This window comes from Ahaetulla prasina, chromosome 5, assembly GCF_028640845.1.
Source record: "Ahaetulla prasina isolate Xishuangbanna chromosome 5, ASM2864084v1, whole genome shotgun sequence".
NCBI classification, from domain to species: domain Eukaryota; kingdom Metazoa; phylum Chordata; class Lepidosauria; order Squamata; family Colubridae; genus Ahaetulla; species Ahaetulla prasina.
This window is the reverse complement of record NC_080543.1, coordinates 129,009,845-129,036,443: the sequence shown is the minus strand read 5'-3', so window position 1 is coordinate 129,036,443 and position 26,599 is coordinate 129,009,845. Positions and strand designations below refer to the sequence as shown.

At 43.3% G+C, this 26,599-nt stretch overlaps 1 pseudogene; it reads right to left on the bottom strand.

Annotated features, from left to right (window-relative positions):
* The window catches only part of LOC131199981 (uncharacterized), a 238,225-nt pseudogene that overhangs the window by 44,788 nt on the left and 166,838 nt on the right, over positions 1-26,599 (bottom strand).

Genomic DNA, 26,599 nt, shown 5'->3' with positions numbered 1-26,599 from the left:
ACTGGTCATACACTAAATGGTGTAACTAGGAGGGATTTGATCCCCAAAGTTCAGTATATAATAAAAGTTGATTTCCCTATTATCTAATATTCACTTATTTATTTATTTATTTATTGTTTAAATTTCTATAACGCCCTTCTCCCAAAGGACTCAGGGCGGTTTACAGCCAGAATAAAACAATTGATACAAAAATTAAAACCAGTTTAAAAAGAGAAAATTCAAAGTTGGCTGGACACTATAAAACCAATAAAAACCCCATTTAAAAAACCCATTAGGCCAGTCCTTGCGATGAAACAGAAATGTTTTTAGCTCGCGTAGAAAGGTCCAGAGATCAGGAAGTTGGCAGATACCTGGTGGTAGCTCGTTCCAGAGGGTTGGTGCCCCCACAGAGAAGGCCCTCCCCCTGGGTGTCGCCAGCCGACATTGTCTGGCTGACGGCACCCTGAGGAGACCCTCCCTATGGGAGCAAACTGGTCGATGGGAGGTCGCCGGTAGCAGCAGGCGGTCCCGTAAATAACCCAGGATAACTTAAACAGGATAACAGTTTTGGGATACACACACTCAAGTCCCAAAGGCACTTTTTCAAAAGGCAACTGGACTTTCTTGATGTTTTCCTTAAAAACATATTGAAAGTAAAATCTGGTCCAGTTCCAAGCTGGGAGAAAGACCCTGGAAAAATTATCTGCAGGCAAACTGAATTTCGGAAAGGAGGTCTCTGTTTATTTAGTAGCCAGAAACTACAATGACAACAGCATGTTCCAGGGGTGGCATGACAGCCTGGCATGGGGAGTAGAGTGATTTTTATACCCCTTTGGACTTTTTGAGATTGAGATGCTTGGTGGGGTTATTTGGTTAGATTGATAATGGGCCTTTCTGTATTCTAATGGCCCCTATTTGGTTTCCTGGGTGATGGTCAGGGTCAAGGCTAGCCTTGAGGAAAGGTGGGGAATCTAAATTCTGTGTGGCTTTGTGTTTTCTGACTTAATCCTGTCAATTCAGCCTGTCTCGGTCTTCTAACCAGGGTTACTTGAGGCCATTCTGGTTGGGAGGGAGGGATTGCTTTAGCTTCTGAGGATGATTTTTCTTTGCCTTCTCTGGGGGGGCATAGAAATAAAGGGATTGGGGGGGGGGATTTCATGATTCTTCCTACAAACAGTTTGCTTCTCGTCCAGGTATCAGGGTTCCAAGTAATATACCATAGCAAGCAAAACTCCGAGGCAGGTGGAGTCCTCAAAGAATAGTTTTATTGGCTATATCATATTGGCACCGTTCCGGTGAAAACCGACTCTGAAAGTTCCCACGGTTTTCACCTAATTAAAAGGTTTTTCTTCTTCCCCAAACAATCAGCCAAATGGTCCAATCAAGGTGCCGTCCAGCTGCATGATAACATCGCTCCCTCTATCTCTGACCAGGTGTGAGAATGACCTTGGTTCCCAGGAGAAAATATTTTGTTTTGGCTACAAAACCCCAGCTCTCTCTATTTCCCCCTCCCTATCCTTCAGCTCCAGGGTGGCAACACTGAAGCCTCAAATTGGCCTCGGTTAGGTCAGCTTCAGGGTTTCTCTAAAGAAGGGGGAAAAAATCCAAAGAAAGTCCAGTTCCTTTTGGAAAAGCACCTTTGGGACAACTATGGCCTGGATGATTGAGAATCTTCATCAGCATAACACTCAAGGTTCATATCTGTTCTCTGGAAAAAATGCTGATGACAATATCTAACAATATATGACAAGACCTAAGCGTAGTACGTAAAATCATCTGCTACAATGTCCTACCAGCTGTCGTGTCCCACTCCTCCGCTGACGGCCGGGTCAGGGAAATCCGAATCAGGCTTGCCTCTGCAGCTCTGCCCAAAGTCCTAGCAAAGTCCTCAGAGCAGGCAGGAGACCAGTAAGTGACTTCAGCAAGATAAGTTCGACTTTTGCCTGACTCAGAGACTGCCAGAAAGCAGATCCTTTATATAGGCCATGGGGTGTGGCTCCATGACTCAGCACTCATTAAGGCCTGCCCCTCCCTTCCTTCTGTTGCCTCCGCCTATCCAATCTTCTGATGCGAGGGTCACTCCAATCAGCTGTTGGTAATAAACCCTCCTCAGGCTCACATGCTGTGGAGGAGGGGGAGGGGTCTAGCTGCTCCGTTTGCCTGGGCATGGAGTCAGGGCTGGGGCCGAGAGATGCTCCTTCTTCTGCAGTTTGTCTGGGCATGGAGCCAGGACTGGGGCCGGGAGGCATACATTCCTCCGTGTTCGGGAGCAGATAAGAAGGCCCCGGCTGCTCTGAGGGCGGGCAAGACACAACACCAGCCAACAAATACTTCAGCTTCAACCAAAACAATACAAGAGCACACAATAGATACAAACTCATGGTAAACCGATCCAGACTAGACTGCAGAAAATATGACTTCAGTAATAGAGTTGTCAGTGCCTGGAATGCCCTATCTGACTCTGTGGTCTCTTCTTCAAGCCCCCAAATTTTTAACCTTAGACTGTCTACTGTAGACCTCACCCCATTCCTAAGAGGTCTTTAAGGGGCGTGCATAAGCGCACCAGCATGCCTACCATCCCTATCCTAATGTTTTGTTTTATTCATACCCTTTACATGTATTTATAACTATGTTTATACTTGTATCTGTCATAAAATACATGTTTGACAAAAATAAACGAATAAATGAATAAAAATATATATGATGAAAACAGTTTGGGATGGGAAAATGCTAATTGTTTTCAGATAGACCAGTGCAGATGGATTTCTATTTTTATACCCAAAGGGTACTGTATCAGGGGTGAAATCCAGCAGGTTCTGACACGTTCTGAAGAACCAGTAGCAGAAATTTTGAGTAGTTCAGAGAACAAGTAGTGGAAATTTTGAGTAGTTTGGAGAACCAGCAAATACCACCTCTGGCTGGTCCCAGAGTGGGGTGGAAATGGAGATCTTGCAGTATCCTTCCCCTGGAGTGGGGTAGAAATGGAGCTGCCACACCCACCAAGCCACGCCCACCAAGCCACGCCCACCAAACCATGCCCACAAAGCCACACCCACAGAACCAGTAGTAAAAAAATTGAGTTTCATCACTGTTCCATCAAATTTGGTTGACTGTAACTATGAAGACACAAAAAAATATAAATGTTAGAGGAACTTTAGGGATCTATCATTAGATAACATTGTTTTTTGTATCATTAATACAAAAGAAAGAACCCCCCAATATTTCTAGAGCAATGTAATATGTGCCTTCTGAAAAATCATTTTTTTTCCCTATTTACAAAACAGAAAAAAAATAAGAGTAGAAATACTGAGACAAAACAAAGCAAATCCTATCAACTCACATACTGATTTTTCATTCTAAAATAATATCCGTCAGTCTTTCAAGACGGAAAGTGAACGTACATCAATCTTCCAAGGTGGGCCATTTTTTAATAACTGTCTTCCCGATACTAAATGATTGCCATCTTTGCAATGCACACAGAAAACAGTTTTATTTACCTGCAATTATTTAAACTGTGTGTGCATAAACTGGAAATAAATAGTAGCAGCGAGGCACTAAGAACATACTGTCCATTGTGAAGGGCTTAGAATAGAATAGAATAGAATTTTTATTGGCCAATATGATTGGACACACAAGGAATTTGTCTTGGTGCATATGCTCTCAGTGTACATAAAAGAAAAGATACGTTCATCAAGGTATCATCATTTACAACACAATTGATGGTCAATATATCAATATAAATCATAAGGATTGCCAGCAACAAAGTTACAGTCATACAGTCATAAGTGGAAAGAGATTGGTGATGGGAACGATGAGAAGATTAATAGTAGTGCAGATTTAGTAAATAGTTTGACAGTGTTGAGGGAATTATTTGTTTAGCAGAGTGATGGCCTTCGGGAAAAAACTGTTCTTGTGTCTAGTTGTTCTGTTGTGCAGTGCTCTATAGCGTCGTTTTGAGGGTAGGAGTTGAAACAGTTTATGTCCTGGATGTGAGGGATCTGTAAATATTTTCACGGCCCTCTTCTTGATTCGTGCAGTATACAGGCTTTCTGAACTATTTTTTTTTCCCTGGGGGCTAAATATCTATGTATAAGGATTGGTACTGGAACAAAAGGTACGTTGGGATGCGCCTTGGTACGTGGCAAACAATTGTTTCAATTCTGGCAGAAATTCAAGGCCAAGCAGCTGCCACAGCAGTTTCCCCAAATTGGAAGAAGTGTGTGTAACCTTCAAATCTTCCCACTCATTTTGTAGCTGTTAGCTTACGCTATTAGAATGCCCACATGGGGTAGGTGGCTGCGATCGCTGCCACTTGTAATAATGGGTGCTTGGGGAAATTAACATAAACCCTGCTTTAAATGGAAATTTAAACACCATTTGTGTCAACTTCAGCATAGCAGCGGACAGAGGGGTAATGCGCCGATCCTGGAATTTGGAACTTCTTGCAGGAATGATGAAACTGAGCTTCTGGCATATGTTAGCATGAAAGGTAACTGTAAAGGTTCCCCTCGCACATATGTGCTAGTCGTTCCCGACTCTAGGGGGCGGTGCTCATCTCCGTTTCAAAGCCGAAGAGCCAGCGCTGTCCGAAGACGTCTCCGTGGTCATGTGGCCAGCATGACTTAATCCCAAAGGTGCATGGAATGCTGTTACCTTCCCACCAAAGGTGGTCCCTATTTTTCTACTTGCATTTTTATGTGCTTTCGAAACTGCTAGGTTGCCAGAAGCTGGGACAAATAACAGGTGCTCACCCCGTTACGTGGCAGTAAGGATTCGAATCGCTGAACTGCTGACCTTTCGATCGACAAGCTCAGCATCTTAGTCACTGAGCCACCACATCCCATGAATTGGAATCTATACAGGATTCTTATAAATGCTTATATTTACATTGCCTCACTTGCAACTTTTTTATTCTCTTCTCACAGCAAAGACACCTCCAGCTAGCTCGGATAATGGAAAAGGGACTATACACTCATCCTGACTTTTCAGTACAAATTGTGTCCTGGCTACTTGAATCCAATATCTGCTATCTATGCCTAAATCCACAAAGTTTGCAGTGTCAAATCACAGTGCACGATTGGTCACCTGCTCCTCTACTTCCATCCCCAGAGAACCATATATACCAGGAGTGAAGTCTAACCTACTTTGAACAAATAAGTCAGCTGTGAGCTCTGACAAAACATTGACCTTCACCACACAAAATTTCTAAAACAGGCTCTCTCCAGTCCTCAAAATAAATCTGAAGATGATCTATTATTTTTTTTTGCTTCTCCCAATTTTTTTTTAAAATGAGGATAAAAAGCAAGACGTAACTTTTTAATTGCCATCCTAGTCTGAGCTATTGCAAATCCCTTGATGTTCTAGTCCATAAAATTTAGAATAAATCCTCCCTCCTTATCTATACTACTGTACATGTCATGTACATTTTCCTGGTTTGAGGCAAATATCTGTAAATCGGTGGGTTTAAAAAAAAAATTTTTACTACCCAGTTCTGTGGCCATGGCTTGATGGGCATGACAGGGGAAGGATACTGTAAAATCTCCATTCCCTCCCCACTCCAGGAGAAGGTTACTGCAAAAATCCCCATTTCCTCCCAATCAGCTGGGACTTGGGAGGCAGAGTATAGATTCTACATCAAATGCCCAGGTATAAAGATGGGATGCTAAAAAGACCCATTTGGTTCAGAGATGGGTCTCACATAATTTTAACACCACTGTGCACCGAAAATGTCAGCATGTGCAACTTCCACACATGCGCGCAGCTTAGAAAATGTGGCTAAATAGGACAGCATAGTGCCGGGGCAGGTGGGCGAGCCCAACCGCAGGTCGCCACTACCAGTTCACCCGAACCGGTCTGAACCGGCTAAATACTGCCACTGGTTTGGTTCTTATTCAGTCACAATAAGGACAATTCTGCATGGCATTGATACTTCACTGATTTCTTTATGCTAACCTAAATTCACTGTGTAATTCTCCACTCCTGAGAAACATTTTGTTTCTCAGGAGTGGAGTGAATCAATAACCCTGCATTCAGCCAATGCCACTTGTGGATATGACTGGGTTGTTGAACCGATATAGTTGATTTAAGAAACTTTGATTTGTTTTCTTTTTGTTTGTTTTTTAATTTTGTGGTTCAAAACATATCATTTTGTCTATACCTGCCCATGATGTTTTGTTCTTAAGGCGATAAAGTAAACTGAAGATTACATTTTTATTCCAGCAAATCTCTTTAAATTGACTGCTGCCATTATTCTACCTTTATTGCTGTGGTGGTTTAAAAGATAATAGTATTTAAAGAAACCTTCAAATTTTAGTTGACTATTTCAACTTAACTCTTTCCTTAAGCAGGAAATCAGCTTCATGCATTCCTAAATTATTACTTCTCTCCTCATCATTTCTAAGTCCTGGCAGGGTCAAGGCTCATATAAAGCTAAGTGAAGAGGGCTAATAATTCTTTTTTTTTAGATATATATATCTAAAACGTCTATAATATATATATATTATGTATATATATTATGTATATATGTAATGGATGTGTGTGTGTGTGTGTGTGTGTGTATGGATGTGTGTGTGTGTGTATATATATGTATGTATGTATATATATATATATATATATATATATATATATATATATATATATATATATATATATATGTTTTCTGAGGTTTTCACGGTGTTTGTATATAGGTCTTTGGTTGTTCGGGTTTTCTCCCGTAAAATTGAAGTGTCTTGGACGTTTGACGAAGTCTCATTCACATCTTCAGGCTTCAGCTTCGGTCTGGGAGCAATGTGTGATCGCAGCTGTTTCTTCCTTTAACTGCTAGTGGGGTTTGAACTGATTGGGTGGGAGCTTGGCTGTGCTCTGATTGGCTGGGGGTTTTTCTGTGCTCTGATTGGCTGGGGGTGTGTCCTGTGTTGGTGGGGCTTGGTTGTGCTCAGTCTAATCTGTGCTGCAGGGGGATTTGAGCTGGTGAGCTGCACTGCTGCTGTTTGGCTTCGTGTTCGTGGTCGTGCTACATCTTCGTAGTGGGTGTCAGTCTGCTGCATGTATGGATTGGAGGGGTTTGAAGTGGCTAATGTTGCAGCTGCGGTCTGGCTTCTGGTCCTTGGTCGTGCTTCCTGATCAGTGTGGGTTTGGGTGTGCTTTCTGGGTGGATGTGTGGTGGTGACATCCTGTGTGGACCTCGTGAGTGTGGGTCTGGTGTCATTCCTCGTGTTAGGGACACGTTTGTCAATAAGGGCAGGTTTCCAAATGGCTGGTAGGCGGGAGGTATCATCTCGTTTGTTCATGCTGTGTGGGCGTTTTTCTATCTCGATGGCTTCTCTGATTATTCTGTTGTTAAAGTGTTCAGTTTTGGCGATAGTTCTGGTCTTTTTAAAGTCAATATCGTGTCCTGTGACTTTAAAGTGTTGGACCAGGGAAGAAGTTGGTTCCTCTTTTTTGAATGAGTTCTTGTGTTCTTCAATGCGTGCACTATATGGATTGGAGGGGTTTGAAGTGGCTAATGTTGCAGCTGCGGTCTGGCTTCTGGTCCTTGGTCGTGCTTCATGATCAGTGTGGGTTTGGGTCTGCTTTCTGGGTGGATGTGCGGTGGTGACATCCTGTGTGGACCTTGTGAGTGTGGGTCTGGTGTCATTCCTCGTGTTAGGGACTCGTTTGTCAATAAGGGTTTCAAATGGCTGGTAGGCGGAGGTGTCATCTCGTTTGTTCATGCTGTGTGGGCGTTTTTCTATCTCAATGGCTTCTCTGATTATTCTGTTGTTAAAGTGTTCAGTTTTGGCGATAGTTCTGGTCTTTTTAAAGTCAATATCATGTCCTGTGACTTTAAAGTGTTGCAACATTAGCCATTTCAAACCCCTCCAATCCATTCATGCAGCAGACTGACACCCACTATGAAGATGTAGCACAACCACAAAGCCAAACAACAGCTATGCAGCTCACCAGCTCAAATCCCCCTGCAGCACAGACTAGACTGAGCACAACCAAGCCCCCACCAACACAGGACACACCCCCAGCCAATCAGAGCACAGAAAAACCCCCATCCAATCAGAGCACAGCCAAGCTCCCACCCAATCAGTTCAAACCCCCACTAGCAGTTAAAAGGAAGAAACAGCTGCGATCACACATTGCTCCCAGAAGCACGAAGCTGAAGCCTGAAGATGACGAATGAGACTTGTCGTCGCCAAGACACTTCCAATTTTACACGGAGAAACCCAACAACCAAAGACCTATATACAAACACCCGTGAAAACTCAGAAAATATATATATATATATATATATATATATATATATATATATATATATATATATATATATATATATATATATATATATATGTATATATATATATGTATATATATATATATATATATATATATATAGGTCTTTGGTTGTCTGGCTCCCGTAAAATTGGAAGTGTCTAAGTCTCATTCATTCGGTTTGTGTGTGTTTTCTTCTGGTAGATGGTGTGTCCTAGGAGCCATTGCTCTTGTAGACTAAGACATCTAGGAAGGAAGTTGGTTGTTAACTTCTGTTTCCATGGTGAACTGTATTTTGGGGTGTAGGCTATTGAGGTGTGAGGAAGCAAGTTTTTCTTCCTGCAGGTGGCCAGATTATGAAGGTGTCAGCTCACGATCTGAGCCAGAGTTTGGGTTTGTGATCAGATTTTCTAGTGCTTGCCTCAGTGTTCCATGTAGAGGTTGGCAATGACAGGTGAGAGGGTGATCCCATGGGTGCTTTCTATTTGTTTGTATTTTGTCCATAATGGGAAAGAAAACTTGAAAACTTCCTCACACACCTCAATAGCCTACACCCCAAAATACAGTTCACCATGGAAACAGAAGTTAACAACCAACTTCCTTCCTAGATGTCTTAGTCTACAAGAAACCCAATGGCTCCTAGGACACACCATCTACCAGAAGAAAACACACACAAACCGCTATCTGCATGCACTCTCACACCACCACCCAGCACAGATCAACTCCGTAGCCAAGACACTCATCTCTAGAACAAAATGCTTAGCTGACGAACAACACCTAAAACCGAACTACACACTCTCACAAACGTACTAACATCCAATGGATTCCAGAGAAATAAGATTACCAAACTAATCCAAAAGAACCCCCACTAAAACCCAAGACAGAGAGCAAGAAATGGCACAGCCCTCCTCCCATATATAAAAGGCACCACAGACAGAATCAGCAAGATCCTCCACAAACATAACATCAAGACAGCATTCTGCACAAACCAAAAAATATCCACCATCCTAAGAAACCCCAAAGACAAAATTGAGTTAGAAAATCAAGGAGTATATGAAATCATGCACCGCCTGCCCCACCACATACATTGACAAACCAACAGAAGAATAAGTGCACGATTGAAGAACACAAGAACTCATTCAAAAAGAGGAACTAACTTCTTCCCTGGTCCAACACTTTAAAGTCACAGGACACGATATTGACTTTAAAAAGACCAGAACTATCGCCAAAACTGAACACTTTAACAACAGAATAATCAGAGAAGCCATCGAGATAGAAAAACGCCCACACAGCATGAACAAACGAGATGATACCTCCCGCCTACCAGCCATTTGGAAACCTGCCCTTATTGACAAACGTGTCCCTAACACGAGGAATGACACCAGACCCACACTCACGAGGTCCACACAGGATGTCACCACCACACATCCACCCAGAAAGCACACCCAAACCCACACTGATCAGGAAGCACGACCAAGGACCAGAAGCCAGACCGCAGCTGCAACATTAGCCACTTCAAACCCTCCAATCCATACATGCAGCAGACTGACACCCACTACGAAGATGTAGCACGACCACGAACACGAAGCCAAACAGCAGCAGTGCAGCTCACCAGCTCAAATCCCCTGCAGCACAGATTAGACTGAGCACAACCAAGCCCCCACCAACACAGGACACACCCCAGCCAATCAGAGCACAGAAAACCCCATCCAATCAGAGCACAGCCAAGCTCCCACCCAATCAGTTCAAACCCCACTAGCAGTTAAAAGGAAGAAACAGCTGCGATCACACATTGCTCCCAGAAGCACGGTTGAAGCCTGAAGATGACGAATGAGACTTCAAACGTCGCCAAGACACTTCCAATTTTACACGGAGAAAACCCAACAACCAAAGACCTATATACAAACACCCGTGAAAACCTCAGAAAACAAATATATATATATATATATATATATATATATATATATATATATATATATATATATATATATATATATATATATGTATGTATGTATATATATATATCTCGTCATGGAAAATTGAGACAACAAGCCTGAAGAAAACAAAATGAAAGTGAAGCTGATACAGGAGAAATGGCAATTTAATTTAATTAGTCTCAGGCTATATGGCAAATGAAAAGGAATTGTGGAAAATGTATTCCACCATTTCTGGAAGATACGAAGTTGCTTATCTTGTATATTATAATAATATTTTTGAGGAGCGCTATTATAAAGTGCAAAGATTCGAACTCTGCCATATTGATTGGAAAGCTGCAGGAACTCTCTACATGGCCTCCAAGAAGTTAATTTTGCTTCATACTCAGTGGTGGGATTCAGCCAGTTCGCACCACTTCAGGAGAACTGGTTGTTAACTTTCTAAACCAGTTTAGCAAATTGGTTGTTGGAAGAAATCATTAGGGCAGAGAGAAGTGGTTGTTAAATTAGTTGAATCTCACCACTGCTCATACTGACATCTAGTGGCCATCCAGATTCCCCCCCCCCCCGATTTTTAGTGATAGATCTACAGGACTCCCCTTTGGGATAGAGCTAATTTGAGTAAGAGAATTTAAAAAAACCACTTAGCAGACATCTTTCAAAAATTAAGTTTGCAGGCCTCGGCCTTACGATAGACGGGCAGTGAGTTAATGGATCTGAACTAATTGAAGTATTATTCAGGTGGCAGAGAATCAATAGCGTCATTAGTTCTCCCCATCCACCCTCAGAAATAGAAAATGCCACTTTCAACACAAGGGGGAGCGTGAGAGGCCATTGCGGTTCTGATTTAAGCTTTTGTCTCTTCCTGACAAAGAAATAATACCTTTGTAGGCCTTTGCTATCTACCCTGTTAAAAGGGATGCGGAGGCTCAATGGCTAAGGCGCTGAGCTTGACGATTGAAAGGTTGGCAGTTCAGCGGTTCGAATCCCTACTGCTGCATAACGGGGTGAGCTCCTGTTACTTCTCCCAGCTTCTGCCAATCTAGCAGTTTGAAAGTATGTAAAAAATGCAAGTAGAAAAATAGGGACCACCTTTGGTGGGAAGGTAACAGTGTTCCCTGCACCTTTGGCGTTTAGTCATACTGGTCACATGTCACATCTTCGGACAGCACTGGCTCTTCAGCTTTGAAACGGAGATGAGCACTGCCCCCTAGAGTCGGGAATGACTAGCACATATGTGCGAGGGGAACCTTTACCTTTACCTTATCTACCCTGTCACTAGCTCATCTCCCTTCTCAAAGGCATTTTTGTTCCTTCTTGCTGTGTCTGTGCCCCCCGAGCTGGGCCTACTGCCAGAAAGTGACTTGGAGCCGGGCCTCCTGCCAGAAAGTGACTTGAAGCCGGGCCTCCTGCCAGAAAGTGACTTGGAAAGTGAGGGGAAAGGGCCATCAGGACTTAGCTCGGGAGTACCGGCTTCCCTGGCTCAGCTCCAGGAGCCAGAGGCAGGCCAGGTGGAAGATGGAGTGGCAGTCGGTAGATGGCGCCGGCCATTCTGGAGGGGCGCGGAGCGGCGCTCGCTAGGAATGGCCGGGCTGGATCGTGGTTTGCTGCTGCCGGCCGCATATGTCCATCGGCGGCTGGATGTTCTGCCACTCTATCCTTCAGTGGCATGGCTCAGCAGCATGGTTTCTACGATTCCATCCATCTGTTGGTTCCTTTGGCAACATCTGGGACTGTCTGGCTGCGTTATGGCCGCATTTATCATCAGCGGCTTGCGGCTGGATTGTTTTGCTGGACTATTTTCAGCGGCACCACAGACATTGGACACAGGTAGCTTGGACATTTTGGATTTTAGATCTTTAGCTGACTCTTATATATACCATCATTTGACATCTGCGGCTGAAAACTTTTTTTCCTGTCCCCGGTATTTATTTATTTATTGATGGCATCAATTGTGGACGGCCTTGGACTTGATTATGGGCGGCACCAGTGGGCAAAAACTTTTGCTGTATCCATTATGGGCAGTATTGAATGGCGGAATCCATCAGCCAAACTTCCATCTTATTTATTACCCTTACCGGGCTTTGGCCCTGGTTTGTGACTGTCCTGATTTTGTCCATAGGCTACGATAACATCAAGTGGCTAGGGAACACCTTTTTTCCCCACTGTTATTTAATCTTTTAGCATGAAATATTCGTCCGCTGACCTCTTCCGACTGCGAGGTTCCCCGCCTCGCAGGAATGGCCTCCGGGTTATCGATGGCCGGCTTAACGAGGGGTCTTGGGACCCGGAGAGGTGGCATGCGAGGAAGAAGAATCTGTGGGGTTTTTAAACCGCTTTTTAAATAAGGGTTTTTAAGGGGAGGGATTCGACGGTGGGGGAAAACCCGTCGGGAGGGATCCAGCCCTGTGCTAGTTCGCGACACTATTCCATCTTGTCCGGAGGCAGGGGAGGACGCCCAGGTTTAGAGGATGTTCGATCTGTACGGTAAGGGGAGAGGCAGATATGGCGGGGAGGGGCCGCATTGTCGAGTTATGGGAGCACGCGTTCGATGTTTGAAAGCGATCGCGTGCTCCGGCCCCTCTGTCCCTACCCGTTCCTCGGGTGGTCGTGATCCTCAGAGCTTGGATCTTCGGCTGATGTTATGTAATGCCCGGTCCGTGGTTAATAAGGCTCCTCTGATTTGCGACCTTATTCAGGGGGAGTCCGCGGACCTTATGGGCATTACGGAAACCTGGTTGGGCCCAGAGGGAGGGGTCCCCCTGGTTGAGATGTGCCCTCCAGGTTCCCGAGCATTTCATCAGCCGAGGGTCCAAGGTAGGGGTGGGGGGGTGGCGGTTGTTATCAAGGAGGATCTAGAGCCGAGGGAGGCCACTATTCCTCAGATTGCCGGTTGTGAATCCCTTTATGTGCGGTGGGGCTATAGGAATCAGTTGGGCTTGGTGATCGCGGACCTGGCTCCTTGCTGCGTGACCACAGCCCTGCCTGAGCTGTTGAGGTACTTGCTGCTGTGGCGGTCGAGTCCCCAGACTTATTGTCATGGGGATTTCAACCTGCCATCAGCTGGCTCATCATCGACGGCAGCTCGGGAGTTCTTGGCTTCCATGACGGCCTTGGACCTGATTCGAGTAAATGATGGCCCCACGCACACGGGGAGGCACACTGGATCTGCTTTATATCTCTGGACAGTGGTTAAATGATCTGGTGTTAGATGATTTAGTAACGGAACCAATGTCATGGTCAGATCATTTCCTCCTTCACCTAGACTTCCGAACCGCCATTCACCATCGCAGGGAGACGGAACCTATACGGTGGTTCCGTCCCAGGCGCCTGATGGACCCTGAGAGGTTCCTGACGGAGCTTGGGCCATTCCCTGAGGATCTGGCCCACGGCACGACTGAGGAACTGGTCGGGGCCTGGGAACAGGCCGCGGCCGGGCCTTGGACCGTGTCGCGCCTATGCGCCTCTGACCCGCGAGATCTCGACCGCCCTGGTTCTCCGAGGGGCTGAGGGAGATGAAACGCCGGAGAAGACGCCTGGAGAGCACCTGGAGGTCCAGTCGCCCTGTTGATCGGACACTAGTTAGGTCCTATTCTAGGACCTACCTAGTGGCAATGAGGGAAGCGAGGCCCTACGCCCACCCTCATTGCGCCGGCAGATAACCGCCCGCCGCCCAGCTGGGTCACCCGCCTCTCCTACATCAGGAGGTGCGGGATGACCTTGCAGGACGAGCCGAGGAGTTTAGCGGTTATCTATACGATAAAATCGCTCAGCTGAGGGACGGTCTGGATCGAATTTGGGATGATCCAAGCGAGGGAGAGGAGGCACGTCTTGTTGAGTCCATTTGGGATGAGTTCGACCCTGTGGCTCCCGAGGACGTGGACAGGTTGTTGGGGAGGCTTCACGGCACGACATGTTTACTGGACCCGTGCCCTTCCTGGCTGGTACTGGCCACTCAGGAGGTGACACGAGGCTGGCTCCAGAGGATTATCAACGCTTCTTTGTTGGAAGGGGTTTTCCCTGCCGCCTTGAAAGAGGCGGTGGTGAGACCCCTCCTTAAGAAGCCCTCCCTGGACCCAGCTGTTTTGGGTAATTATCGTCCAGTCTCCAACCTTCGCTTTGTTGCGAAGGTTGTAGAGAGTGCCGTGGCGCGACAGCTACCCCAATACCTGGATGAAGACCCGGATACAGCACGGAGACAGCTTTGGTCGCATTGGTGGATGATCTCTGGAGGGCTCGGGACAGGGGTTATTCCTCTGCCCTGGTCCTATTAGACCTCTCAGCGGCGTTCGATACCATCGACCATGGTATCTGCTGCGCCGGTTGGGGGATTGGGAGTGGAGGCACCGTATATCGGTGGTTCTCCTCCTATCTCTCTGACCGGTCGCAGACGGTGTTGACAGGGGGCAGAGGTCGACGCGAGGGGCCTCACTTGTGGGGTCCTCAGGGTCGATTCTCTCGCCTTCTGTTCAACATCTACATGAAACCGTTGGGTGAGATCATCAGTGGTTTCGGGTGAGATACCAGCAGTACGCTGATGACACTCAGCTGTACTTTTCCACCCCGGACCACCCCAATGAAGTTGTTGAAGTGCTGTCCCGTGTTTGGAAGCCGACGGGTCTGGATGGGGAGAAACAGGCTCAAGCTTAATCCTCCAAGACGGAGTGGCTGTGGATGCCGGCACCCGATTCAGTCAGCTGCAGCCGCGGCTGGCTGTTGGTGGCGAGTTATTGGCCCCAAAGGATAGGGTGCGAACTTAGGTGTCCTCCTGGACGATCGGCTGTCGCTTGAAGATCATTTGACGGCCGCCTCCAGGGGGCCTTCCACCAGGTTCGCCTGGTTCGGCAGTTGCGCCTTCCTTGATCGGGATGCCTTATGCACGGTCACTCATGCGCGCCGCTACCTCCTCGCTTGGATTACTGTAATGCTCTCTACATGGGGCTCCTTGAAGTGCGCCGGAGGCTTCAGTTAGTCCAGAATGCAGCTGCGCTGGTTATAGAGGAGCTACACGTAGCTCCCATGTAACACCGATCCTGCGCAGGCTGCACTGGCTGCCTGTGGCTTTCCGAGTGCACTTTAAGGTGTTGGTAATGACCTTTAAAGCGCCCATGGCTTAGGACCTGGGTACTTACGGGACCGCCTGCTGCTACCACATGCCTCCCACCGACCCGCACGCTCCCATAGAGAGGGACTTCTCAGGTGCCGTCCGCCAAACAATGCCGGCTGGCGGCCCCCAGGAAGGGCCTTCTCTGTGGGGCACCCACACTCTGGAATGAGCTTCCCGGTTTACGCCAAATACCTGACCTCCGGACATTTCGTCATGAACTAAAACACATCTTTTATCCGGGCTGGCTTAAATTAGTTTTAAGGGAAATTTTATTAATTTTAAATGGGGTTTTTAGTATGGAAAATTTTAATTTCAGGCTAATTTAATAAGTTTTTAAAAGGTATTTTAATTTTGTATATTGTGTTGTTTTTACTTTTGCCTGTACACCGCCCTGAGTCCTTCGGGAGAAGGGCGGTATAAAAATTAAATAAAATAAATAATAAATAAATAAGAGATAATGAGGCCTCCATCCCCTGACTCTATCCCCCCAGGCCACGCCTTCAGACCCAGCTGATAGCAATCAGGCTTGGTTGGACCCTAAGTTTCGTAGGCAGGAGAGGAGAGAACAACAGAAGCAGAGGTGGGGCAGGCCTAGGAAGTGCTGAGTCATGGAGCCACACCCCACAGGATATAAAGGCAGCAAGAGCTGCTGTGCCTCTTCGTAGCAGGCAAATCAACTGATTAACTAAGAGCTGAAGTTTGTTCCTGGGTGACTCATTGGCGTCGAGGGAGATAACAGAGACACTTGGCATACGCTCACTATTCTGCAGCCAGAGTTGATAATGCCGGCTAATTAAGCCATCATTCGGACGGAGGCGAAGGTGGGACAGAACACTTCTCCTGGTCTATTCAATATTCAAGTCATAGAAACTTAAAAAAAAACAATGGCAGAAAAAGACCCCAGTGGTCCATTCAGTTTGTCTTTTGAAGTTTTTTGTTTGTTTGTTTGTTTGTTTATTGGTAAAGGTTTCCCTTGTCCAGTGGTATCCAACTCTAAAGCAAGGTGCTAGACGAGTGTTGTGACCGAGGCCCATATAGTGATTACCAAAAACAATTCAGTCCTGAACAAACTTATTTTATTAAAACAGCTGAGAATTAATTCATTCTCAGCTTAGTCCAAAACAAATTCTTTATAAACAGTCCTTCGGCCTTATCACCAACCTTTGTTGTTTTTGGCAACCTGCCAAAGGCTTTTCTTGGCAAAACGGCTGCAAAGTTCAAGAGATGCTGACAAGAAGCAATGGAATTGCTTTTCCACAAAGAACCCAACGGCTCGTTGCTGCTCTTTTAAGACTTATGGGAGTGGCCAATCATCTTCTGGCCTTACTCCTGAGTTGTCCTTTTTGCTTCAGCTGCTCTTGCCTTCTGGCGGCTATTCTCATGCGTGCACTAGGAACAGGCTCCTCCTGTTCCTCTGCCTCTCTGCTGTCTGCCTCTGGAGGCTCCAGAGTCCGTGCATCGCTCCCAAATGGCCCTGGCCCCATCTGCCTCCGATGCAGAGCCCTTGTCCGAGCCTTCCCCTGATTCCAGGACTGGCCCATCATCCTCCCCAGCCTCTTCACTGTCTGACTCTGCTGCCAGGTCCGCAGGCTGCTGGCAGACCACAACAACGAGGCAGCCAGCATTGGTCAAAGATGTTTCCATGGTCAAGTGGCCAGCATGACTAGACTGAGGCACATGGAACAATATTATCTTCCCACTGAAGTGGTATTTATTTATCTACTCACATTTGCCTGCTTTCAAACTGCTACGTGGGCAGGAGCTGGAGCAAGTAACGGGAGCTTACCCTGTCATGCAGATCTTGGGTTTCAAACCTAGACTGTCAGCTTTTTAGCTAACAAGCTCAGCGTCTTTAACTGCCGAACCATTGTGCCTCCCCTCCATTTATTTATTATATTTTAATTGTTATTTTTTATCTTTTATTTATTTGTTGGATAATGGACATGTGTTTATCCCAAGCATGTTTAAACTCAGTTACTGATGATTGACGCATTGCTTCCCCTGGAAGTTGGTTCTAAGCTTCTAAGCTACTTTTTCTGTGAAGTCGTACTTTCTAACATTACTTTTGAACTTCCCTCCTGTCAGTTTGAGGTTATGCCCCCCGCGGTCTCTGTTTTTTGCTCAATATTGAAAACACTGCCTTCTCGGACCTTATTCATACCCTTAATACATTTAAAGGTTTCAGTCAGGTCCCCATTTCCCTTCCATCCTCCAGGCTGTACATATTCAGCTCTTCTAATCTCTTCCAATTATGTCAATTCATTATGCCTTCAAATCCTCAAATGGCCCCATTCAGAAATGCTCAAAATGTGAGATTCACCTACTAAGGAAAAAATCCAACTTTTACATATTTTCCCCCCAATGCTGTTGGTGCGCACATTCTCCTCCCATAAGCTGAAATACGTCCACTCTTATTTCTGAGTTTTCCTTTCCCTTTATGGTACCCCCATCTTTATTTAACTTTATATAACTGTCTGGTTCAGTTCTGCAACCCAACAAGAAAGACACAGACTTCAGAGGATAATTAGAACTGCAGAAAAAATAATTGCTACCAACCTGCCTTCCATTGAGGACCTGTATACTGCACGAATCAGGAAGAGGGCCTTGAAAATATTTACAGACCCCTCACATCCTGGGCATAAACTGTTTCAACTCCTACCCTCAAAATGACGCTATAGAGCACTGCACACCAGAACAACTAGACACAAGAACAGTTTTTTCCGAAGGCCATCACTCTGCTAAACAAATAATTCCCTCAACACTGTCAAACTATTTATTGAATCGGCACTACTATTAATCTTCTCATAGTTCCCATCACCAATCTCTTTCCATTTATGACTGTATGACTATAACTTGTTGCTGGCAATCCTTATGATTTATATTGATATATTGACCATCAATTGTGTTGTAAATGTTGTACCTTGATGAACGTATCTTTTCTTTTATGTACACTGAGAGCATATGCTCCAAGACAAATTCCTTGTGTGTCCAATCACACTTGGCCAATAAAAATTCTATTCTATTCTATTCTATTTATTTGTTTTGCTCCCATTATATTTCCTTTTATCATGCAATTAAATTGTCTATCACTTTTGGAGCTTATTGCCTTTGGACAGAAAATTCAGGGTTGGTGTCATTGCCAAAACTTTCAGAATGGATTCCAGAAATTATATACTCTGTCTGAAAAAGAAGGAAAAAAAGGACACTGCCAAGCTATATAGGGAGTTGGATTCCCTGGAATTAAATTTTTAAAGAGCATTTCTCTATTGCTCGGCACAAAGAAATGCAATCTTTTAGGACTTAAATGCTTCTATAACATATAATAAGCCATCTATGTCCTCAAGATTACCTGCCTCTGATATAAATTAATAAATTAATAAATATGTGTATGGGATGTCATTCAATACTCATAATCATATTATAAGTAACTGCATTCTCTTTGCTGATTGTGTTAAACTATTTAACACTACCAACAATGCTGCTACCCTTCAAAAAGACCTTGACTTTGTGTCGGAATGGTTCAAAAATTGGCAACTCCAAATCTCAACCAATAAATGCTCTGTCTTACACATTGGCAAAAAGAATCAGAACACAAAATACAGGCTAAGTGGACATGACCTTTTAGATGACCTTCACTCTGGAGTACTCATATCAAATGATCTAAGTGCCAAAGCCCATTGTAACAACATTGCCAAAAAGGCATTAAGGCTTGTAAACCTAATCTTGTGTAGCTTCTTCTCCGGTAATATTACACTACTAACCAGAGCATACAAAACATTTGTTAGACCAATTCTTGAATACAGCTCATCTGTCTGGAACCCATACCACATTTCAGACATTAATACAATTGAGCACATCCAGAAATATTTCACAAGAAGTGTCCTCCACTCCTTGGCTCGCAACTAAATACCTTATGCCACCAGACTAATAATTCTGGTTTCAGAAAATTAAGAACTACGCCGCCTTCGATATGACCTAAGCATAGCTCATAAAATCATATGCTACAATGTCCTACCTATCAATGACTACTTCAGCTTCAACCACAACAATACACGAGCACACAATAGATGCAAAGTTAAGGTAAACCGCTCCAAACTCGACTGCAGAAAATATGATCTCAGCAACAGAGTTGTTAATGCCTGTAATGCACTACCGGACTCTGTGGTCTCATCCCCAAACTCCCAAAATTTTAACCTAAGACTGTCTACTGTTTTATTTATTTATTTATTTATTAAACTTTTATACCGCCCTTCTCCCGAAGGACTCACCCCATTCCTAAGAAGTCTGTAAGGGGCGTGCATAAGAGCACCAGTGTGCCTACTGTCCCTGTCCTAATGTTCCCTTTAGTTGTATTCATTTTATGTATTCAATTCATGCTTATACTTATATATATTATCTAATATGTACTCAACAAAATAAATAAATAAAAATAAATAAATAAAACAATTCAAGGTAATCTCTATCAAGTTTGAAATATACATTTGTACACTTGTTACTTATCTTTGTCAGGGATCAAAGTTTTTTTTTTCCCCATCTCCAGTAACATCTTGCACTCAGCAGGAACATAGGAAAGCCCGTATCTAACATCTACCTAACCATGACACAACCATGCTATGGCAACACTTATTTTCCACCCTGAATCTGTGACACTGACTTTATCTTGTCCTCAGCACATGAATAAAGTTTAATCCTTAGCTTGCCATTATTAATGTGGCCTTTTCTCCAGATGCCAACACCTTCCAATGATAGCCTCAAGGTGAGTAAAATCTGTTAAGGTTTCTTACCCGCTAGCTTGAAGGGCAGTCTCAGAGGACTCCAGTGTCTGGAAATAAAGGTAGAGAGGCAGGAAAGGAATCAATAGTAGTGATAGAAAACTGTATACTGGGTGGAGAACACTTTAACTTCAGAATGGGAAAAAGCCCTGATTGGCAGAAGGCATCTTTCCAAGTCGTATCAATTAAATTTACATCTTTCTGGCTCGCAGATTCTGCCACATACTTCTTTAACTATGGTGTCGTCGTCTTCTTCTTCTTCTTCTTCTTCTTCTTCTTCTTCTTCTTCTTCTTCTTCTTCTTCTTCTTCTTCTTCTTCTTCTTCTTCTTCTTCTTCTTCTCCTCCTCCTCCTCCTCCTCCTCCTCCTTCCTTCTTCCTTTCTCCTTCTTTCTTCCTTTCTCCTCCTCCTCCTCCTCCTTATCCCTCTCCCTTCTCCTTTCTTCTTCTTCCCCGATTCTACTCTAATGCCTTAGCTGCTGATTTATACTGGACACCAGAAATTTCAAGAATCTATTATCATTATCAAACAGAACATGATAGTTGTCATGAGGGGGGAAAAAGCAATATTGAATGTCTTCAAATTCCTCTTCTGGAAGAGTCACACGGCCAATATGAAGGCTTTGGAGAGCAGTATGGAAAGCTGGGGAATCCTTGGTAGGAATCACATGGCTTTTTAGGAATTATAGAAACAAATTACAATTCTGGTAGTATTTTCTGCAAATTTTCCTTTTTATTCTTTTTACCAGCATTTTTTTTTTTTGTTTACATTTATACCCTGCCCTTCTCCGAAGACTCAGGGCGGCTTACAGTGTATCATTGTGCCTATCAAGTTTATCCTTGTTGTTGTTAGTTGTGAAGTCGTATCCAACCCATTGTGACCCCATGGACTATGTTCCTCCAGGCTTTCCTGTTCTCTACCATCCTCTGGAGTCCATTTAAGCTCACAGCTACTGCTTCAGTGACTCCATCCAGTCACCCCGTTCTCTGTCGTCCCTTTCTTCTTTTGCCCTCAATCTTTCCTAGCATTAGGCTCCTCTCCATGAGTCCTTCCTTCTCATTAGGTGGCCAAAGTATTTGAATTTCATCTTCAGGATCTGGCCTTCTAAAGAGCAGTTGGGTTGATCTCCTCTAAGACTGACTAGGGACTTGCAGGAGTCTTTTCCAGCACTAGACTTCAAAGCGCTCAGCCCTTCTTATGGTCCAACTTTCACAGCCATACATTGCAACTGGGAAAACCATAGCCTTGACTATACAGGCTTTTTTTAATTTTATTTTATTTTATTTTTAATTTTATTTTGTCACAACAGTATGTACAATCATCAACATAAACAATAATTCATCATGAGAGAAAAGTATATATAAGTAAAAATATAAGTAAAAGTATGCATATAATACTATAATGAAGAGAACAATAGGACAGGAATGGTAGGCACTTTTGTGCTCTTATGCACGCCCCTTATAGTCCTCTTAGAAATGGGGTGAGTTCAATAGTAGACAGTTTTTGGTTGAAGATTTTGAGATTTTGAGTAGAGACTATAGAGTCAGGTAGTGATTTCCAAGCATTAACAACTCTGTTACAAAAGTCATATTTTCTGCAATCAAGTTTGAAATGGTTGACATTAAGTTTGAATCTATTGTTTGCTCTTGTATTGTTCCGATTGAAGCTGAAGTAGTCTTTTACAGGAAGGATATTACAATAGATGATTCTGTGTGTTAAACACAGATGATGTCGGAGTCGGCGGAGTTCTAAGTTTTCTAAACCCAGGATTTCAAGCCTGGTGGTATAAGGTATTTTGTTGTTTTCAGAGGAGTGAAGAACTCTTCTAGTAAAATATTTCTGGACACGTTCGATAGTGTTAATGTCAGAGATGTGGTATGGGTTCCAGACGGATGACCTGTATTCAAGAATAAGTCTGGCAAATGTTTTGTATGCTTTGGTTAGTAGTGCAGAGTTTTTGGAAAAGAAGCTATGTAAAATTAAGTTTACAACTCTTAGAGCATTTTTTGCTATGTAGTTGCAGTGGGCTTTGGCATTTAGGTCATTTGATATGAAAACTCCAAGGTCTTTGACAGGTAGGGGGTCGTCTGTAAAGTAATGTCCATCAAGCTTGTACTTGATATTGGGGTTCTTTTCACCAATATGTAAGACTGAGCATTTGTTGGTTGATATTTGAAGTTGACAAGTTTTAGATGTCTCTGCTTTTTAGTTTATCCTTGGGGATGTCCTTTTCTCCATCTTTTCCTAGGGTGCGAACACACTGGATACTGAGAACAGTGATTGTCCCACTAATAGCATTCTCTCTTCCAAAAGTAATGTAAATATGAGACCCACTTTTCATTATGTTGAAAGGCATAGCAGCTTTTTCAAGTACAGCAGCTGTTTTGTAAAACAATCCAATTTTGAGTGGTGCCACTGAGATGAGAATATTAGCACAATTAGAACTGTCACACTAAATAAGGTGGGAATGAGATACACTAATTCATTTTAAAATGTCAACTTGATAGGATCTTGCTGAGATGGAAAATAAACTTTTGTTTTCCACATTCCCATGATATACAATTAATTTCCCAGAAAGCTTTCCAATTGAATTAGCAAAGCTTTTGCAGAGATCTATGGATCTACATCCAAAACACATACGGTATCTATGGTGGAATAACTGTTAGCAGAAATATGTGTTGGCAAAATTAGTTAATGCTTTAAATGAGAATATCAGCATAGTTTCATGCAATTTTGTGAAGAACATTAAGGTCTTCAAATAGGCTGTTACAACATTGGTAAAACTGGATATGATCTTTATTTTTTGTGGGGGAGTTAATGTTGAATGTTAAAGTCATTTTTTAAAATAGTAATATATATGTGGAAGTTACTGGGTTTTTTTTAAGTATCATCATTATCATCGTCAGGTGAAGCTAAACAGAATCACATCAAATATCTGTACAATTAGCACAAGAGCCTCCCAAGGCAGTGTGCTCTCCCCACTTCTCTTCTCTCTGTATACCAATGACTGCATCTCTAACAATCCATCTGTTAAACTACTGAAGTTCGCAGATGACACAACAGTGATTGATCTCATTCAAGACAATGATGAATCCGCATACAGACAGGAGTATGAACGACTAGTCTCATGGTGCGACCGGAACAATCTGGAACTGAACACACTCAAAACCATAGAAATGGTAGTAGACTTTAGGAGAAACCCTCCCATACTTCCACCTTTCACATTACTAGACAACACAGTATCAACAGTAGAAACCTTCAAATTTCTAGGTTCTACCATATCGCAAGATCTAAAATGGACAGCTAACATCAAAAAAGTCATCAAAAAAGGACAACAAAGAATGTTTTTTCTGTGCCAACTCAGAAAGCTCAAACTGCCTAAGGAGCTGCTGATCCATTTCTACAGTGGAATTATTGAGTCTGTCATCTGCACCTCTATAACCCAACAAGACAGACACAGATTTCAGATGATAATTAGAACTGCAGAAAAAACAATTGCTACCAACCTGCCTTCCACTGAAGACCTGTATACCTCATGAGTCAAAAAGAGGGTTGTGAAAATATTTACAGACCCCTCACATCCTGGACATAAACTGTTTCAACACCTACCTTCAAAACGATGCTATAGAGCACTGCACATCAGAACAACTAGACACAAGAACAGTTTTTTCCCGAATGCCATCACTCTGTTAAATAAATAATTCCCTCAATACTGTCAAATTACTCAGTCTGCATTACTATTACTATTAATCTTCTCATCTTTCCTATCACCCATCTCCTCCCACTTATGACTGTAAGACTGTAACTTGTTGCTATATCCTTACAATTTATATTGATTGTTTCCTAGTATGATTCAATTGCTTATTTGTTTCCTGTGACTATCATTAAGTGTTGTATCTTATGATTCTTGTTGAATGTATCTTTTCTTTTATGTACACTGAGAGCATATGCACCAAAAACAAATTCCTTGTGTGTCCAATCACACTTGGCCAATAAAGAATTGAATTCTATTCTATTAACTTTTCTCTTCAGACATAGGGAGAGGTTCTTTTTAAAGTGTATCCTTGCTAATTTGAATATTATCATCATTGGCAACATTTTTTTTTCTGTTTCAGTTCAAGCAGCATTGAAAATCTATCAAGTCAAATTGCAATGCTGGAACTCTGCAGTCATCCCTGAGATCCTAACAGCTCTGTCATGGTTCCATTCCACAGATGTTCTTCTGTATTACCAATTCTACAAGGATATTCACCACCATTTATTTCCCCTCGTTTATTTAAATTTCCAGGCCCTTCTGATAATTTTTATTTGCATTATCTATTAAGCAACAAGATAGATTTATTTCTGTAAAAGCAGCAAAAAAAATATATATTGCTACATTATGTCTCTAAGCTGCCTCCACAAATGGTTGCCAATAGTTCTTGTTGTTCAGGGATAGTTTTAAGTTGTTTGTTTTAGTTGAATGTACTTTTGCATTCAAATCAATGTAATGTTTATGGAGATTCTCAGTCATCCAGGTCATGGTTGTCCCCTCTTCCAAGCTTCTTGGATGAGAAGCTAAACATCTTCAAAGAAAACAACCAAAAAGTCCAGTTGCCTCTTGAAAAAAGCACCTTTGGAACAAATAAATCTAATCTGGTCAGGGATTGAAATGAAATATCTGTTTGTCTGCATTCCAGGAAGCCTTAGTGATCAAATAGATCCCCCAGGCCTTGGATAGGGTGGATCTTGGAGGTGTTTGATCTCTGTTGCTTATGATTGATACTGTAGGAGATGACCAATCTGAGCCCAAAGAAGAGGTCACATCATCAATCCTGAGTCCCCTGTATGCCCACAAGAAATCCTGCCTTGAATTCCTTCTATTCTTATCTCCTGCTAATTTCCCTTGTCTGTTAGTAGTTCAGATTCTTGTAGAGAGCTTAAGCTGACAATTAATATATACCTGTTTGAACTGTCTCCTGATTTTTCCTGAAGCTTGACAGATACTGTACAAATTGCTGTTTTATTATTCCCGATGGTATTTCTTACTTATTTTAATGTGTTTGTTTTTATATTGTGAGCTGCCCAGAATCATTCTGAGGATGGGCAGCAGCAAATTAGAATCAATCAATCAATCAATCAATCAATCAATCAATCAATCAGTAGTTGCTTTAGTGATTTCAATTCTTAAACAGCTGCTGAAATCCAACACCATTAGATTAAAAAGGGTACCTGAGCAATGAAGTTTATTTCTTGATTGTCCAGATTATTGCAGATGCTGTTTCTCTCAAAGTTTAGCCAACCAGAGTTTTATACCAGTTCTATCTGAATGGACTTTTTCTCATCATAAATGACCTCACTGGGTCATTTAAAACAGCAACAAACTTGGCAGCTTCCATTCTCTAATTAGAATAGAATAGAATAGAATAGAATAGAATAGTTTAGTTTAGTTTAGTTTAGTTTTATTAGATTTTTATACCGCCCTTCTCCCGAAGGACTCAGGGCGGTGTACAGCCGAAATAAAATACAGAGTATATACAATTAAAAGAAATTAAAAGAAACTATTAATAAATGGCCGATAATTTAAAAATTAAAAAATTTACAAATGTTTAAAATCTCTAAAACCCCAATTTAAAATCACTATTTATGCCAGTCCTGCTTGAATAAATAAGTATGTTTTTAGCTCACGACGGAAGGTCCGAAGATCAGGAACTTGACGAAGCCAGGGGAGTTCGCTCCAGAGGCCGGTGCTCCCACAGAGAAGGCTCACCCCTGGGAGCCGCCAGCCGACATTGTTTGGCGGACGGCACCCTGAGAAGGCCCTCTGTGAGAGCGCACGGGTCGATGGGAGGCATACGGTAACAGCAGGCGGTCTCGTAAGTACCCGGGTCCCAAGCCATGGAGCGCTTTAAAGGTGGTAACCAGGATCTTGAAGCGCACCGAAAGACCACAGGAAGCCAGTGCAACCACGGAGCAGAGGTGTTACGTGGGAGCCTCGAGCTGCTCCCATTACCACTGCAGCTGCATTCTGACTAACTGCAGCCTCCGGTGCACCTCAAGGGCAGCCCCATGTAGAGAGCATTGCAATAATCCAGCCGAGACGTAACCAGAGCGTGAGTGACCGTGCATAAGGCATCCCGTCAAGGAAGGGACGAACTGGCGAACCAAGCGAACTTGGTAAAAGCCTCCTGGTGACGGCTGCCAGATGTTCCTCAAAGGACAGCCGCCATCCAGGAGGACGCCCAAGTTGCGAACCACCTCCTTTGGGGCCACTAACTCGCCCCCAACAGTCAGCTGCGGATGCAGCTGACTGTACCGGGGTGCCGGAATCCACAGCCACTCCGTCTTGGAGGGATTGAGCTTGAGTCTGTTTCTCCCCATCCAGAGTATAGAATAGAATAGAATAGAATAGAATAGAATAGAATAGAATAGAATAGAATAGAATAGAATAGAATAGAATAGAATAGAATAGAATTCAGTTCTTTATTGGGCAAGTGTGATCGGACACACAAGGAATTTTTCTTTGGTGCATATGCTCTCAGTGTACATAAAAAGACAAGATACATTTGT